The sequence below is a fragment of the Puma concolor genome, chromosome B2 (assembly GCF_028749965.1).
Source record: "Puma concolor isolate L17-30 chromosome B2, mPumCon1.1.hap2, whole genome shotgun sequence".
Taxonomy (NCBI): Eukaryota; Metazoa; Chordata; class Mammalia; order Carnivora; family Felidae; genus Puma; species Puma concolor.
This window is the reverse complement of record NC_141671.1, coordinates 52,152,417-52,165,646: the sequence shown is the minus strand read 5'-3', so window position 1 is coordinate 52,165,646 and position 13,230 is coordinate 52,152,417. Positions and strand designations below refer to the sequence as shown.

Here is a 13,230-nt window from a genome sequence, read left to right as displayed (position 1 = left end):
CCCTACAAATTTTAGTATTGTTTGTTCTAGTTCTGTGGAAAATGCTGTTGGTATTTTGATAGGGATTGCATTAAATCTGTAGATTGCTTTGGGTAGTAAGGACATTTTAACAATATCCGTTCTTCCAAACCATGAGCATGGAATGTCTTTCCATTTCTTTGCATTGTCTTCAATTTCTTTCATCAGTTTCATAGTTTTCAGAGTACAAGTCTTTCACCTCTTCAGTAAAGTTTATTCCTACATGTTTTACTATTTGGCAATTGCCGATGAGATTATTTTCTTAATTTCACTTTCCGCTGCTTCATTATTAGTATATAGAAATGCAACAAATTTCCGTACATTTGTTCTATATCATGCAACTTTACTGAATTATTTCATCAGTTCTAGAAGTTTTTTTTGGTGGAGTCTTTAGGGCTTTCCCCTTGACATCATTTTAAAGGCCTGTGGTTTATGATGAAATTTTTTATAATTGTGTTCCTAAGATACCAAGAGCCTTGCTATATATAGGAAGGATCATGTAAAACTTCAAAACATTAGGCTGTATCTGATATTGGCAATTTTACACGTTTAATCTCTATAGGTGGCATATGGCTATGAATTTGGCCAATTGAACTTTATGCTAAAAATCATGCCTTAAAACTTTTCCAATCTTTATATTTCTCATCCTACTTGATAACATACTTTCATTTTTGAATCTCCAACCCCCTACCCCTCAAAATAGGTTATCAGGCAGACCATTTGTTCCCTTCAATTCTATTTTTAGAGTGGATTTCCTTTGGACAGGGTCAATAGAGCAGCTGCCAGAGCTGATGTCTATTCATCTGTGGCAAAAAAAAAAAAGAAAAAAAAAGAAAAGAAAAAAGAAGAAGAAGGAGAAGAAAAAGAAAAGAAAAGAAATAAATAAAAACCTTCACAAATGAGGGGACACCAATGCCCTCCCTGAGCCACTCCAAATTCAGCTCTAAGTGATGAGCCCTGCTGGTCAAGAGATGCAGAGTGCTTTTTTCCTGAACCAGTAGGTGCTGGATTCAGGAATATGTATAATATATATGTGGGTATAAAACAACGAAGAGGACTAGCAGTTAGTATTAAATATTACTTTTTTAGGATACATCATCAGAAAGTATTAAAGAATAGAAGGGAGGAATTTACCTATGTGTTGTGCTAGGTTGAATCAAGGAGGAGTCAAATATATGTTCTGCTCTCAAGGAGTTAATGGGTTGAGACACAAAGTAGCAAGTGATGAATTTTACAATATAACACCTAAGATTTATTGTTTTAAGTTTATTTATTTTTGAGAGATAGAGTACAAGTCAGGGAGGGGCAGAGAGAGAGAGAGCGAGAGAGAGAATCCCAAGTAGGGATTCGACGCAGGGCTCGAACTCATGAACCATGAGATCATGACCTGAGCAAAAGTCAGATGCTTAACCTACTGAGCCCCCCATAACACCTAATATTTTTGCATGCTTACCATGTGCTTTAACCTACTTCAGCTCACCTCCCAATCACTCTATGAAGCAGGTTGCTGGGAAAACGGACAAGAACAGCAAGAATCAAGCAGTTACCAATAGATTAAGTGACATTATAAATGTGAAATTTTGTTTCTTCGTTTCCAAGTCACAGACTGTGTGAAGTAAATTTCAATACTAGCTAGATGGGAGCTCAGGAGAGGAAGACGTGTGCTCCACTTGCTGGGTGTTCTGTAACCCAACCTGCTCCTTCCCCCTGCCAGCCGCAGCCCCAGCAGGTCGCCTGTGCCCCTGTGGCCAACCCACAGGATCCAAGACCATTCTGGGCACTTCCCTCAAATGGCCATGAGCAGCGCGTCGGTTTGAGTTTCTGAGATGAGGGACAGAAGTAAAGGCCCAATCTGGAGCCAGAAAGGCAGGTAGCCAGCAAAGGTTGCTTCATATGAGGTAAATGTTTAGCTCCAATTCAAAGTCCACAGTGAGCTATTTTTACCCCTGGCTACCTTAAAGGAACCTCATTTCTTCCCAGAGAGTAACTCAGGCATGGAGAATCTGGCCCACCTAATGTAACCTCAAATTATATTAAAATGCTTTCAATTCATGAATGGCTTCAGGGCAGAGTCTGTCAAATAATGAATCCATCCATATGCCTCCTCTCTATGGACGGTATTATTTTTAGATTTTGCTTCCCATGTAAACCTGAGCAATAAATTAGGGGCAGAGTCCCTGCCTGTGGTCCTCAGTATCCCCCAAGGCACATGGCCGTGCTGGGACACATAACACAAGTTCAATGCATCTTGGCAGCATTTATTGCAAAGACGTAAATCTTAATTTATTATGGTGTGCCCTCTTGTTAAGAGGGGAATCAAAGACACTAGTGTGGAGGACGTATTCGATTTTTCCTGGTTGGCAGGCAGAGAGTGAAAATTTCCCTTTACGCTCTCCCTTCACACATTCCCCTCCCCCAGAGCCTGCCATCTGTTCTGGAATATCATCATTCATGCAGGGTTACCCCTAGCGAGCCTTTTTAGACAGTGTTTTGTCATGAACTATAAGTAGTAGTGATTCAAAACAGAGATTAGAGATGAATTTACTCCTCATCCTTTCCCTTGAGCAGTACTATACAGAAACACAGTACTTGGTTATACAGCTGAAGAACACCCAAAAGAAGTCCTTTTAAAGTCTTGCAGCCAGCGTATGGACCTCACCCACCAACAGCACCACACACACCATTCATGAAGTCTTTGTTGAGCACCCTGCATGGGCAAGCCCTTGTGGGAGGCACAGGATGAGTAAAATACAGACATTTCTCCATGGAAGTTACAAAACAACATGGGAAATGAAGCACATAATTGTAATATGGAGCAGGTCATGATAAAGTGCTGAGAGAAAGATACACACACAGTCATATTGAATAGGATATAGGAGTTCTTGCAAGAGAGCAATTCCTGTGTTTAGGAATCAAGGGAGAGAATACCTTAAAGACATGTGAGCCAGACCAATGCATAAGGTAGGATTTAGTCATGTGTGATCAGGCCCTAGCAGGGAACAGCAGAAGTAGAGGCACAAGGACGTGTTCAGGAAACAGTGAGCAAGTAATTCGGTTTCATCAGTATGGGGGGGCCATCAAGGGGACTAAGAGGAAATAAAAGTTAGACTCCTGTCAGATCAGGAACTATGTCAAATTACAGACTACAAAGTTAGGCTTACTCCATGGGCAAGTTTTTTTTTGTGCTCAGCAGTGACAGTCAAACTGTGTTTGAAGAAGTCCAAACCACTGCGGGCCCTTCCAGGAGGCGGAGGTGTGAACCTACCTCTGGGTCCTTCCCATACGGAGCCAGAGGGCAAAGGAGTTTCAGAGCATAGAACTAAATGGAGATGGGTAGAGCGACATCTGGCAGGGCACATGGAAGATGTCTAGCCCAGCCCCATAGATACTGCAGCTCAATTTCACAGGTTAGCAAATGGAGGCATGAGAGACCATGCTGTCTAAGGCCAAGTAAACTGTTAACTACCAGAGGCAGGATTTGAACTCAGGTGGATGTGATTTCAAAGCTGGTATATTGGGGGACCTGGGTGGCTTAGTCAGCTAAGTGTCTGACTCTTGATTTCAGCTCAAGTCATAACCTCATGGTTCATGAGTTTGAGCCCCACATGAAACTCTGCACTGATGGCGTGGAGCCTGCTTGGGATTCTCTCTCTCTCTCTCTCTCTCTCTCTCTCTCTCTCTGTCTCTCTCTCTCTCTCTCTCTCTCTCTCTTTCTCTGTCCCTCCCCCACCCTTCTCTCTCAAAAATAAATAAACATTTTTTTTTTAATGCTGGTAGTCTTGCATTGTATCAGCCTTGACATCATTGCAGAAATGTTGACATCTCACTCGACAACACAGACATGCACTTTGATTCTCATGGCACCACTCCATTTCAGCAGCCAATCTTGGGGTCATGGTGGCAGAGGATTCAGAATGTTGGAAAATGTTACTGTAAAATGACAAGCTGGGTCTCAAGTTTGGTAAGGAGAAAAATGTCCATAAAGGTGCCAAACATCTATAAAAATGAGGAGTCCAGGGACCAGAAGATGAAAAAAGAAAAATAATAATTATAATAATAGTTAGCATTTTGGTAGGTGCTAGTCAATATTGAAACACTTTACATATATTATCTGAATTTTCATAGCAGCTGATCGAAATGGATGTAATTAATATCATCCCTGGCCCAGAGAGGTTCATTAACTTGCCTAAGTTCACATAGCCAAGAGAGGGGCAGAGGCAGGAAACAAATGCAGGTATTCCTGACTTTAGGGTCTGTGCATAGAACCTTCACAAAATGTCCCTTTGAACGATGTCAAGTAAATAAGGAAAAGACATTTCTTTAAAAATGAAATAAGACTCTTCCGGATTTGGGAGGTTTGTGCTTATTGGAAAATCATATAGCCTGTGGCTATCTAGAGATGACTTTTCCCAAGGTAACCATTCATTGTTTATGTTGGGTCAAAGTCTGCTTTCTTTAAATTTGCCTCCACACGAGAGAAACAGGAACCCTCTTGCGCTGTTGGTGGAAATGCAAACTGGTGCAGCCGCTCTGGAACTCAGTGTGGAGGTTCCTCAAAAAATTAAAAATAGAACTACCCTACGACCCAGCAATAGCACTACTAGGAATTTATCCAAAGGATACAGGAGTGCTGATGCATAGGGGCACATGTACCCCAATGTTTATAGCAAAGCTTTCAACAATAGCCAAATTATGGAAAGAGCCTAAATGTCCATCAACTGAAATGGATAAAGAAGATGTGGTTTGGTTTACATTATATGATGGAATGCTACTTGGCAATGAGAAAGAATGAAATCCTGCCATTTGCAGCAACATGGATGGAACTGGAGGGTATTATGCTAAGTGAAATAAGTCAGCCAGAGAAAGACAGATATCATATGTTTTCACTCATATGTAGAACTTGAGAAACTTAACAGAAGACTATGGGGGAAGGGAAGGGGAAAAAATAGTTACAGAGAGGGAGGGAGGCAAACCATAAGAGACTCTCAAATACAGAGAACAAACTGAGGGTTGAAGTGGGGGGGGTGGAGAGGGGAAAGTGGGTGATGGGCATTGAGGAGGGATGGGATCATTGTTGGGATGAGCACTGGGTGTTGTGTGTAAGCGATGAATCAAGGGAATCTACCCCCAAAACCAAAAGCACACTGTATACACTCTATGTTAGCCAACTTGACAATAAATTATATTAAATAAATAAATGAATCTAAGCTAAATAAATAAATAAATAAATAAATAAATAAATAAATAAATTTGCCTCCACAAGCTTACCCCCACTGCCTCCCCTCCTCCAGGGCAGTAATGTTAATTCTGGCCACTGCTCATCCCCACGTGTTGCCCAGGTCCACCCCCTTCCTCTCTGTCCTGGAAACCAAGGAGTGCTGCTTCTGTCACTTTTGGGCTAGTAACAAAAAGACCGAGTTGCTTGAAGCAGGAGTTTCAAGGATACACTTAGACATCCCCCCTTTGTCTTCAGTAACAGCATTTTCCTCCCAGTGGATTCAAAGCTTTGAATTTGGAAAATTTCATCTCTCGTGGCATCTCTTTATTGTGGATAGGGATAGTTGTCACTTTGGGGGCATACTGGCTCTTAGTTCTTTATTTGTATTAGCTCATTTGTCCCCATAAATAACCTGATGAGATGATACTATCATTATTGTCAGTCTGCAAGTAAGGAAACAGATTCAGGGAAGTTCATTTATCTCCTGTTTCCTGGTCACTTGACCATTGGAAGCAGGCTGAATCTGTCTTCTTGACTCTGAGAGTTGAGGTAGGACTCATTTACCGTTTACTGGAGCCCTATTAAGCCCCATGATGCTGAATATTAACATGATTATATGTATTCTAGGGTGATGGTTGGTAGCCCCAGTTCTTGATGACATTCCAAAATGCGTGGAACCACATTTAAATCACCTTTAAAAGTCATAGTTGTAGACCTGAAGGCTTACAATCCATGTACCAGGGGCACCGTATTATGTGAGACAGGAAAACTGAACCATATCACTTGCCGACATAAGCAGCACAGTGTCCAAGCTGCCGTGTTGCAAAATCACATTACCTAAAACAGTCGCCACGGACAGGCAGTGATTTGTGGCTCCTGAACAGTACCTTAAATAGCAAGGTCCACGAGACATGTGGTTTAGATTTTTCTTTTTTAAATGTCCACATTCTTAGCAAATGGCCTTATCATATTGAGAACAACTAAGACATTGACCAAACTAGCAATGTTTGATTTTTATTTTTACTTGGTTATGGGCATAGGCGGAAAAAACAATCTGTTCAGATGAGTAAACTGCTTTGCATACTCAGAAAGAAAAATTCAGACGAACAGAAAAGCAGTAACAACCTCCAATTTGTGAAATTCTCCTTCATGCAAAGTTAAATAACACTCTCTTAGTGCCTTCATCTGATTATTTCTTTAGTATAAGTTCCTAGAAGTAGAACTGTTGTATCAAAGGATATTATAGGAAGCCTTATACAGTTGACCCTTGAGCAACGATTTGAACTGTGAGGATGCACTTTCGTGCAGATTTAGCAGTATAGTACAGTACTGAAAATGGATTGTCCTTAAGGTTTGATGAACAACATTTTATTTTCTCTAGCTTACTTTATTGTAAGAAAACAATATATAATACATATAGCATGCGAAATATGTTAATTGACTGTTTTGTTATCTGTAAGGGTTCAGGTCAACAGTAGGCTATTAGTAGTTAAGTTTTGGGGGAGTCAAAAGTTATACTGGATTTTCAACTATGTGGGTGGTGGCACTCCTAACTTCCCCACCCCCCACATTGTTCAAGAGTCCACCGCAATATACTTCGCCCAATTGTCCTCCAGAAACGTGTCTCCCGGCATTTCAGAAGAGCACTGTTTTCCCATGCTCACCCTTGCTGGTATTATCCAGCTGTTTTTGAATTTTACCACTGGAAAGTGTTCAAAGTCTGCTTGGTCTATTTTACTTTACTCCTTGGGTCTGCCGTGTACACGGTCTAGCCCCACCTACAGCTCTGACTCCTTTTCGCACTCTAGCTCAATCATGTGCTCAGCTCCAGCTACAGGGGTCTCCTCGAATTTCCTCCAAGGTCTCCTGCCTTCACACAATCTTTGCACATGCTACTTCCTCCTTCTGGAATCTTTCTCCACAAGCTCAGCCTGGCAGACTCTTACTTTTCCCTCAGCTCTGCACTTGACTGTCCATCTCTCTCTCAGGAATGCCATCTGTCTTTCCCACATGAAGATCAGACATGCATGAAGCGCCTATCAAAGTACCTCTCAGTTGAAATTTAACCCACTATATGATTTACTTATTAAGATACTATCTCCACAACTAAAATGTAGCTTTATGAACACATGTCATTTTGTTGTTGCTGTTATCCACCGTATTCTTAGTCTATAAGTGCCTAGGGTGTGCTAGACACCCAACAAATAATATATGAATAAGTAAATAAGTGAACATTAAGAAATAAATAGAACTTACCTTCAAGCTGCTGTTACATAGGGAGTATAAGTTAAATTTCACTAAATAAACTGATTGATGAAACCCTGAAGAGTCTTCTTACTTTCAGAGATTTTATCATGTAAAGAGTTCTCCCTTTAATTACTTGCTACTCTTCTAATTCCTCTTACTATATCCTTCTTTGATGTTAATCCCTAGACCTTTTCCCTTTTTTCCATTGCCCTCGCTCAACCCAACCATGGGTTCCTTCCTAACGCAATGACACATTCTGGGATTCCCACCCCAGTGACCAGGAATGACCTCTTTCCAGAGTACTTGACCATCTTCCAGGCTCAGACACAACCTGTTACAGCCTGGAGTCCAAATAAAGAAAAAAATGGTGTGTGTGTGGAGTGCTGAGTGCATAGCACTAACCAACAAACCAACCCCCTCTTCTCCTTACCATCTCCTGAGTGATTTTCTGCCTAAGTGGTCACTTATTTGTGAAACCCTGGGCATGGCTTTGGTAGAAAGAGAAGATGACTTAGATTTAGAAGCAATCCAATGGCTTCTTTTTATCATTTCTCCCATCAGAGTAGATCTGTTCAACACTAAACCACAAGTCAAGTTCATTATATATTTGGTATAACCTGAGAACCAACCAGATTTTGAGGATTTATGTCAGGGGACTCAAACTAACTGCCTCTAGGCTGAATCTGACCCCGTGAAAAGTTTATATTTGTCCAGAACAGTGTTTAAGTGAATGTGAATGTCTGAGGCAAGGTGTGACCTCTCTAGCCTGCCATGGTGCCTCCACATCAATGTTGTCTTACAGAGTAACAAGTACACACTTCCCACATGCACATTCACTGTTGGGAGCCCCTGGGATAGAATTCAGCAGATTATGGGACACCTGGGTGGCTCAGTCGGTTAAGCAGCCAACTCTTAATCTCAGCTTGGGTCATGATCTCACAGTTCATGAGTTCAAGCCCCACATAGGGCTCCACACTGATGGCATAGAGACTGCTTGGGATTCTGCCTCTCCTTCTCTCTGCCCCTCCCTGTTTGTGCTTTCTCTCTTTCTCTCGAAATAAATTAGTTAAAATTAACTTAAAAACAAGAACTCAGCAGATTGTACTCCTTTTTCCCACTGCTAATAATAATGACTACTCTTCCCATATACATATTTTCCTTTATTTGTTATTGTGAGATCTTCTTACATATATCTGTTATTTTAAGAGGTCTTATAATATTTTCTTTCCCATCTTTCCTTCCACGTTTCAACATACATTCCTTTCTACTGTTAACTGGGCCACAAAATCCAATTGTTTTGGAGCCTGGCCCTGTCCATGGTTTTTGTAGAGAGGGTGCCAGATTGAATCATGAGATGTGGCTTTATTCTGGACTCTGCCCCGATAAGCTATGTGATGTTGGGCAAATCACCTTGGAGCTTCAGTCCCCACTTGCCCATCCCAAAGTGAAGAAATGGTAATAGATGATCTCACCTTCCTCTCAAATGTCACATGTTATACTTGTGTGATTTTTTTTTTGTCACAATCCAAATAGAAGAAAATATCAGGGGAAAAGAAACATCCACTTCATTTACTCAACAATTATTGGTTGAACAATGAGTAAGTGCTGGGAATAGTGGTGAATAAGACAGATGAAGTCACTGCCTCTGCTAGAAGGAGACAGTAAGCAAATAAACACAGAATGTCAGATTACAATAAATGCTATAAAGGGAATGAAGCATGGTAATTTCATAAGAAGTGACTGAGTAGTGACTAAGGAGGCCAGGAAGGGCATCTCTAAGAAGATTACGTCTGAGCTGTGACCTGAGAGAGAAGAAGTGGTGAGCCACATGGGGAACCTTCAAGGCAGAGGAAACAGCAAGTGCAAAGGCCATGAGGCACATTTGAGGAACGAAAAGCAGGCCAATGTTTCCAAAGAGTATTGAGCCAAGGGATAGAAGGTACAAAAAGAGGTGAGGGAAGGGGAGGTCAAGTCATAAAGGGCCTTGTGGGCTCGGATGAGCAGAGTGCGCGGAAGGGTTGTCAGTAGAACAGTGTCCCAGGATGGTTCCTGAGGTTGCTGTGTGGGTGTAAGTGGAAACAGTGTGTGGGAGGCTAGTCTTTTCAACTGAAGCTGTCTGAGGTAGTGGAGGTGGAGAAAGAAGAAAATCTGCTTGTATTTTGGAGGTGGGCCTCACAGGACTTGCTGACAGGCTGTGGACATGCAGGTGGGCAGCAGTAATCCAGAATCGCCCTTGGGTTTTGGGATTGAGGGGCTGACTGGACACTGTGTCACATCACTGGTGTCAGTATACCCTCAATCACAGGCATTAAGTCCAACAGCCTTTCCAGTCTTCTAACATCTCCCTGCCCACCTCATAAACACTAGTAAAGACAAATTTGTTCTTCCATTCAGCACATATTTATTGATTGCCTGCTACAGGCTACTTTTAAAGTAACATGGCTATTTGGTTAATTTTAGTATGGTTGTTTGAAACAGCTTAAATTGGAGCCCACTTAATCAGTAATCTAAGCCACTGATGAAATGAATTCTTTTCTTAGCATTGGCAGGCTATTTGCAACAAATGAAGATGCCTTAGCTTCACGCCAGCTGTGAGCAAATAGTTTTGGTTCTCAATTTGTAATATTCTAGAAATTTGCAGGAGATAGCCAGGATAAGGTTTGGGAATGCCTTGTCCATGTCAAACTCTGTCCAGCTGCACAACTTAGCTCTCAACTGAAAATGTCGTTTTCTGAAGAGAAAAGGCCCACGTTCAAAGGACTCCTCTGGCATCTGTCATGGTGTCTGTCAGTGAGGGATGGACTCAGTCTGATCAGCTCCTTAGAACTGATTGTGGGTGCAGGTCTGAGTATGCTCCACACAGTGTTTTTAAATATTCAAACCTTCAGCTGAGATCACCACTTAGGACACCTCCAGTCATATGGAGTTAGGCTAATGAATTATCTGAGACCCTTCATAACTGAAGCAAAAGAAAAATGAAACCTGTTTAACTGGATTAAAAGAAAAAAAATGAAATCGTCACCAACTCCTGACCAATTTGAGCCCTAAAACTCATAAACTTGGTTGTTTTATTCCACCCACACAAGAACCCTGACTTATTCAAGTGTATAAATATTCCTGCTCTCTTCAGATTATCATTTTAAGAGCCTTCAGATAAACAGGTGCAAAGTCATTGACTGAGTCTGGCTCACTTCCAAATGGCAAAAGCCTCATCTAGACTGTGAACATTTTCAGCTGCCATTTGTGGATATTTCTGCTCATTTCCACACCAGCAAGGGTGGAATCCCAAGCTCCTGTCCCAGGTTCACTGGTTGTAGCTGTACTGGAAAGTCATCTACTTTTCATTGCTTGAGTGGCTCACATAGGCTTCCGCACACACCCCAGATCTCACCTCCCAATACTCCCCAAATGATGGCTATTATACCAGAGTAATAGAGTATCAGGTAAATGTTTTTTTCCTATTGTATGGAATTTTGCTGAGGCCTAAAGGGGAAAAGACCCTACCACACCTAGCAGCTGGAGTCAGCCTCTTCCCCCCGGGGTTGATGGAGAAGCACCAATTCAAGAACCAGAAGTTCTGCTCCCTAACCTACCCAACTCTACCCCCATTCATTATAAGATGACCAGGTGGGAGAAGGGAAGGTCGTCTCCTCTCCCCAGACTCTGGACAGGAAGGGAGGCTTGCCTCTCTTTTCCTCTGTTTAAATAGATCTGCCCCCAGACTGAACAAAGGAAAGGAGACTGGAGAGAGATGACAGGGCTGAGGGGGGCAGTAGAGGGTACCCTGTACATCCACCATTTGGCATGAGTATCCCACGGAGGGAGGGGAGCATGGAAGGTCACTAGGACTGGCTGCCTCTCTGACAGCCTTCCCCAGAGAAAGCCACCTGCTGGATGAAGGATTGCTGCTCCTTCTGCCTGGAACACTGCTTTATGCAATGGTCATCCATTGCTCAGTTCAAACATCATCTCTTCAGAGAGGGCTTTGCCCTCTGGATCTTATGCTCCAGAGCAAAAGTATTCATTCAGTTGGGGGAAAATGTGGAGCATCTTGGAAAGTGCATCTTAGGTGTTCATTTTATCACCATAGATAGAGGTAGTCCTCCATAGCCTCAGTTTTGTGGCCTAGAAAACACGGCTATTAAAATATCAGGCTTCCTCCAAGATGTCTGAGAAATAGGAGGGTAGAAAGTGACTAAGGTAAAGGAAGTACTTGTGGATATTTCAGTTAGAAGATTCAGGTAATTTCAATACTTAAGAGAGTAGAAAGGATTATTAGACAAGTCATAGGTAAGAACATATCCATTCTCACCACCAGAGGTTTTGCATGTGGAGAAGGACAAGTGATATTTGCTGCCCCCCAAATTTTTCTTCTTACCAAGAAACTGAAATCACCTTTATCAGGATAAAATATTTTTTAAGTTTATTTATTTTTGAGAGAGAGCACACATGAACACAGGGGAGGAGCAGAGAGAGGGAGAAAGAGAGAATTCCAAGCAGGTCCCACGCTGTCAGCATGGAGCCCAACACAGGACTCAAACCCATGAACTGTGAGATCATGACCTGAGCTGAAACCAAGAGTTGGTTGCTTAACCAACTGAGCCACCCAGGCACCCCCCAGGATGAAATACTTTTTAAAACTTGTTATTTTGTGTAGACAAGTGAAATATCTGGTGTTTTTTGTCTGACTCTTTACTGACAAACTTGAGGCTAAAATTTGCACTTTGAAGGTAAACTTACCAGGCCCAACCTTCCAGGTGACATTGACTTTGTGCTACTATCATTTTAGTGTTTGGTGCCAGTTAAAGATTAGACAAGTCCCACTGAAGAAGACCTTTTCCATAAACTTTATCATCTCTCAACCACAGACATACAACTCTATGTCACATTAGTATTTTTTTCATGTCATGTCGCTGCCATCACATAGTTACCGCATTCCACAATGTTAATCATTGTTTCTACAGACAATTTAAAACAGTTTAGGTATCACTTAGAATGTTTTGTGTTGGAGGTAAGAAGGCAAGCCATGTTCAATATGTAAAAATCACAGGAGTGTGTGTGGAATAGTTTTATATATTACATAGTTACAGAAACAGATTCAGTATGTATGTGCAAATATAGATTTGAAAATAATGCATACCAACATGTTCAAATGTGAACCTTTTAACTGGACTTTGTGGGAGGGGTCAATATGATGTTTACTTTATATAATGCCTACTCTACAAGTAAGGCACATTTTAGTATTTTTTTAAATTCACTAACTTTTTCCCCCGTATATTATTTTATATAGACTAAAAAGTAATCATCAATGATAAAGTACGGGATAAAGAACAGGAGTTAATCAGTTGCATGAGAGACTTAGAAAAAACACTTAGACTTTTGAGCATGCCTACCTAAATTTTTCAATAACTGGTTTCTTGGTTTGGCCCTTCTTAATACACATTCATCCAGGAATTAAGTTCTGTTTTGATGTGATAGCCAATTCTTACTGACTGAGTGGACTATTATTTTAACGTTGGCATTTAGATTTTATTTGTAATACAAGCGAGGCCAAAAGAAGATTTGGATAGTACACACATAACTAATTTATTTAAAATGTATTTAGAATCTATCAGATTTTTCAAAAGCATTCTTTTTCTTTAAGTTAATTTATTTATTTTGAGAGAAAGAGAGAGAGAACAAGTAGGAGAGGGGCAGAGAGAGTGGGAGAGAGAGAGAATCCCAAGCAGGCTCCGCACTGCCAGCAC

The 13,230-nt window shown here is 41.3% G+C and overlaps 1 long non-coding RNA gene across 1 annotated transcript in view; it reads right to left on the bottom strand.

Moving 5' to 3' along the window:
• LOC147580990 (uncharacterized) overlaps positions 1-11,839 on the bottom strand; it is a 49,339-nt gene extending 37,500 nt beyond the window's left edge. The window contains exon 1 of the long non-coding RNA XR_015251300.1: positions 7,493-11,839. This is a non-coding gene — a long non-coding RNA (uncharacterized LOC147580990). The remainder of the gene's footprint in view (positions 1-7,492) is intronic.
• Positions 11,840-13,230: the final 1,391 nt, after the last annotated feature.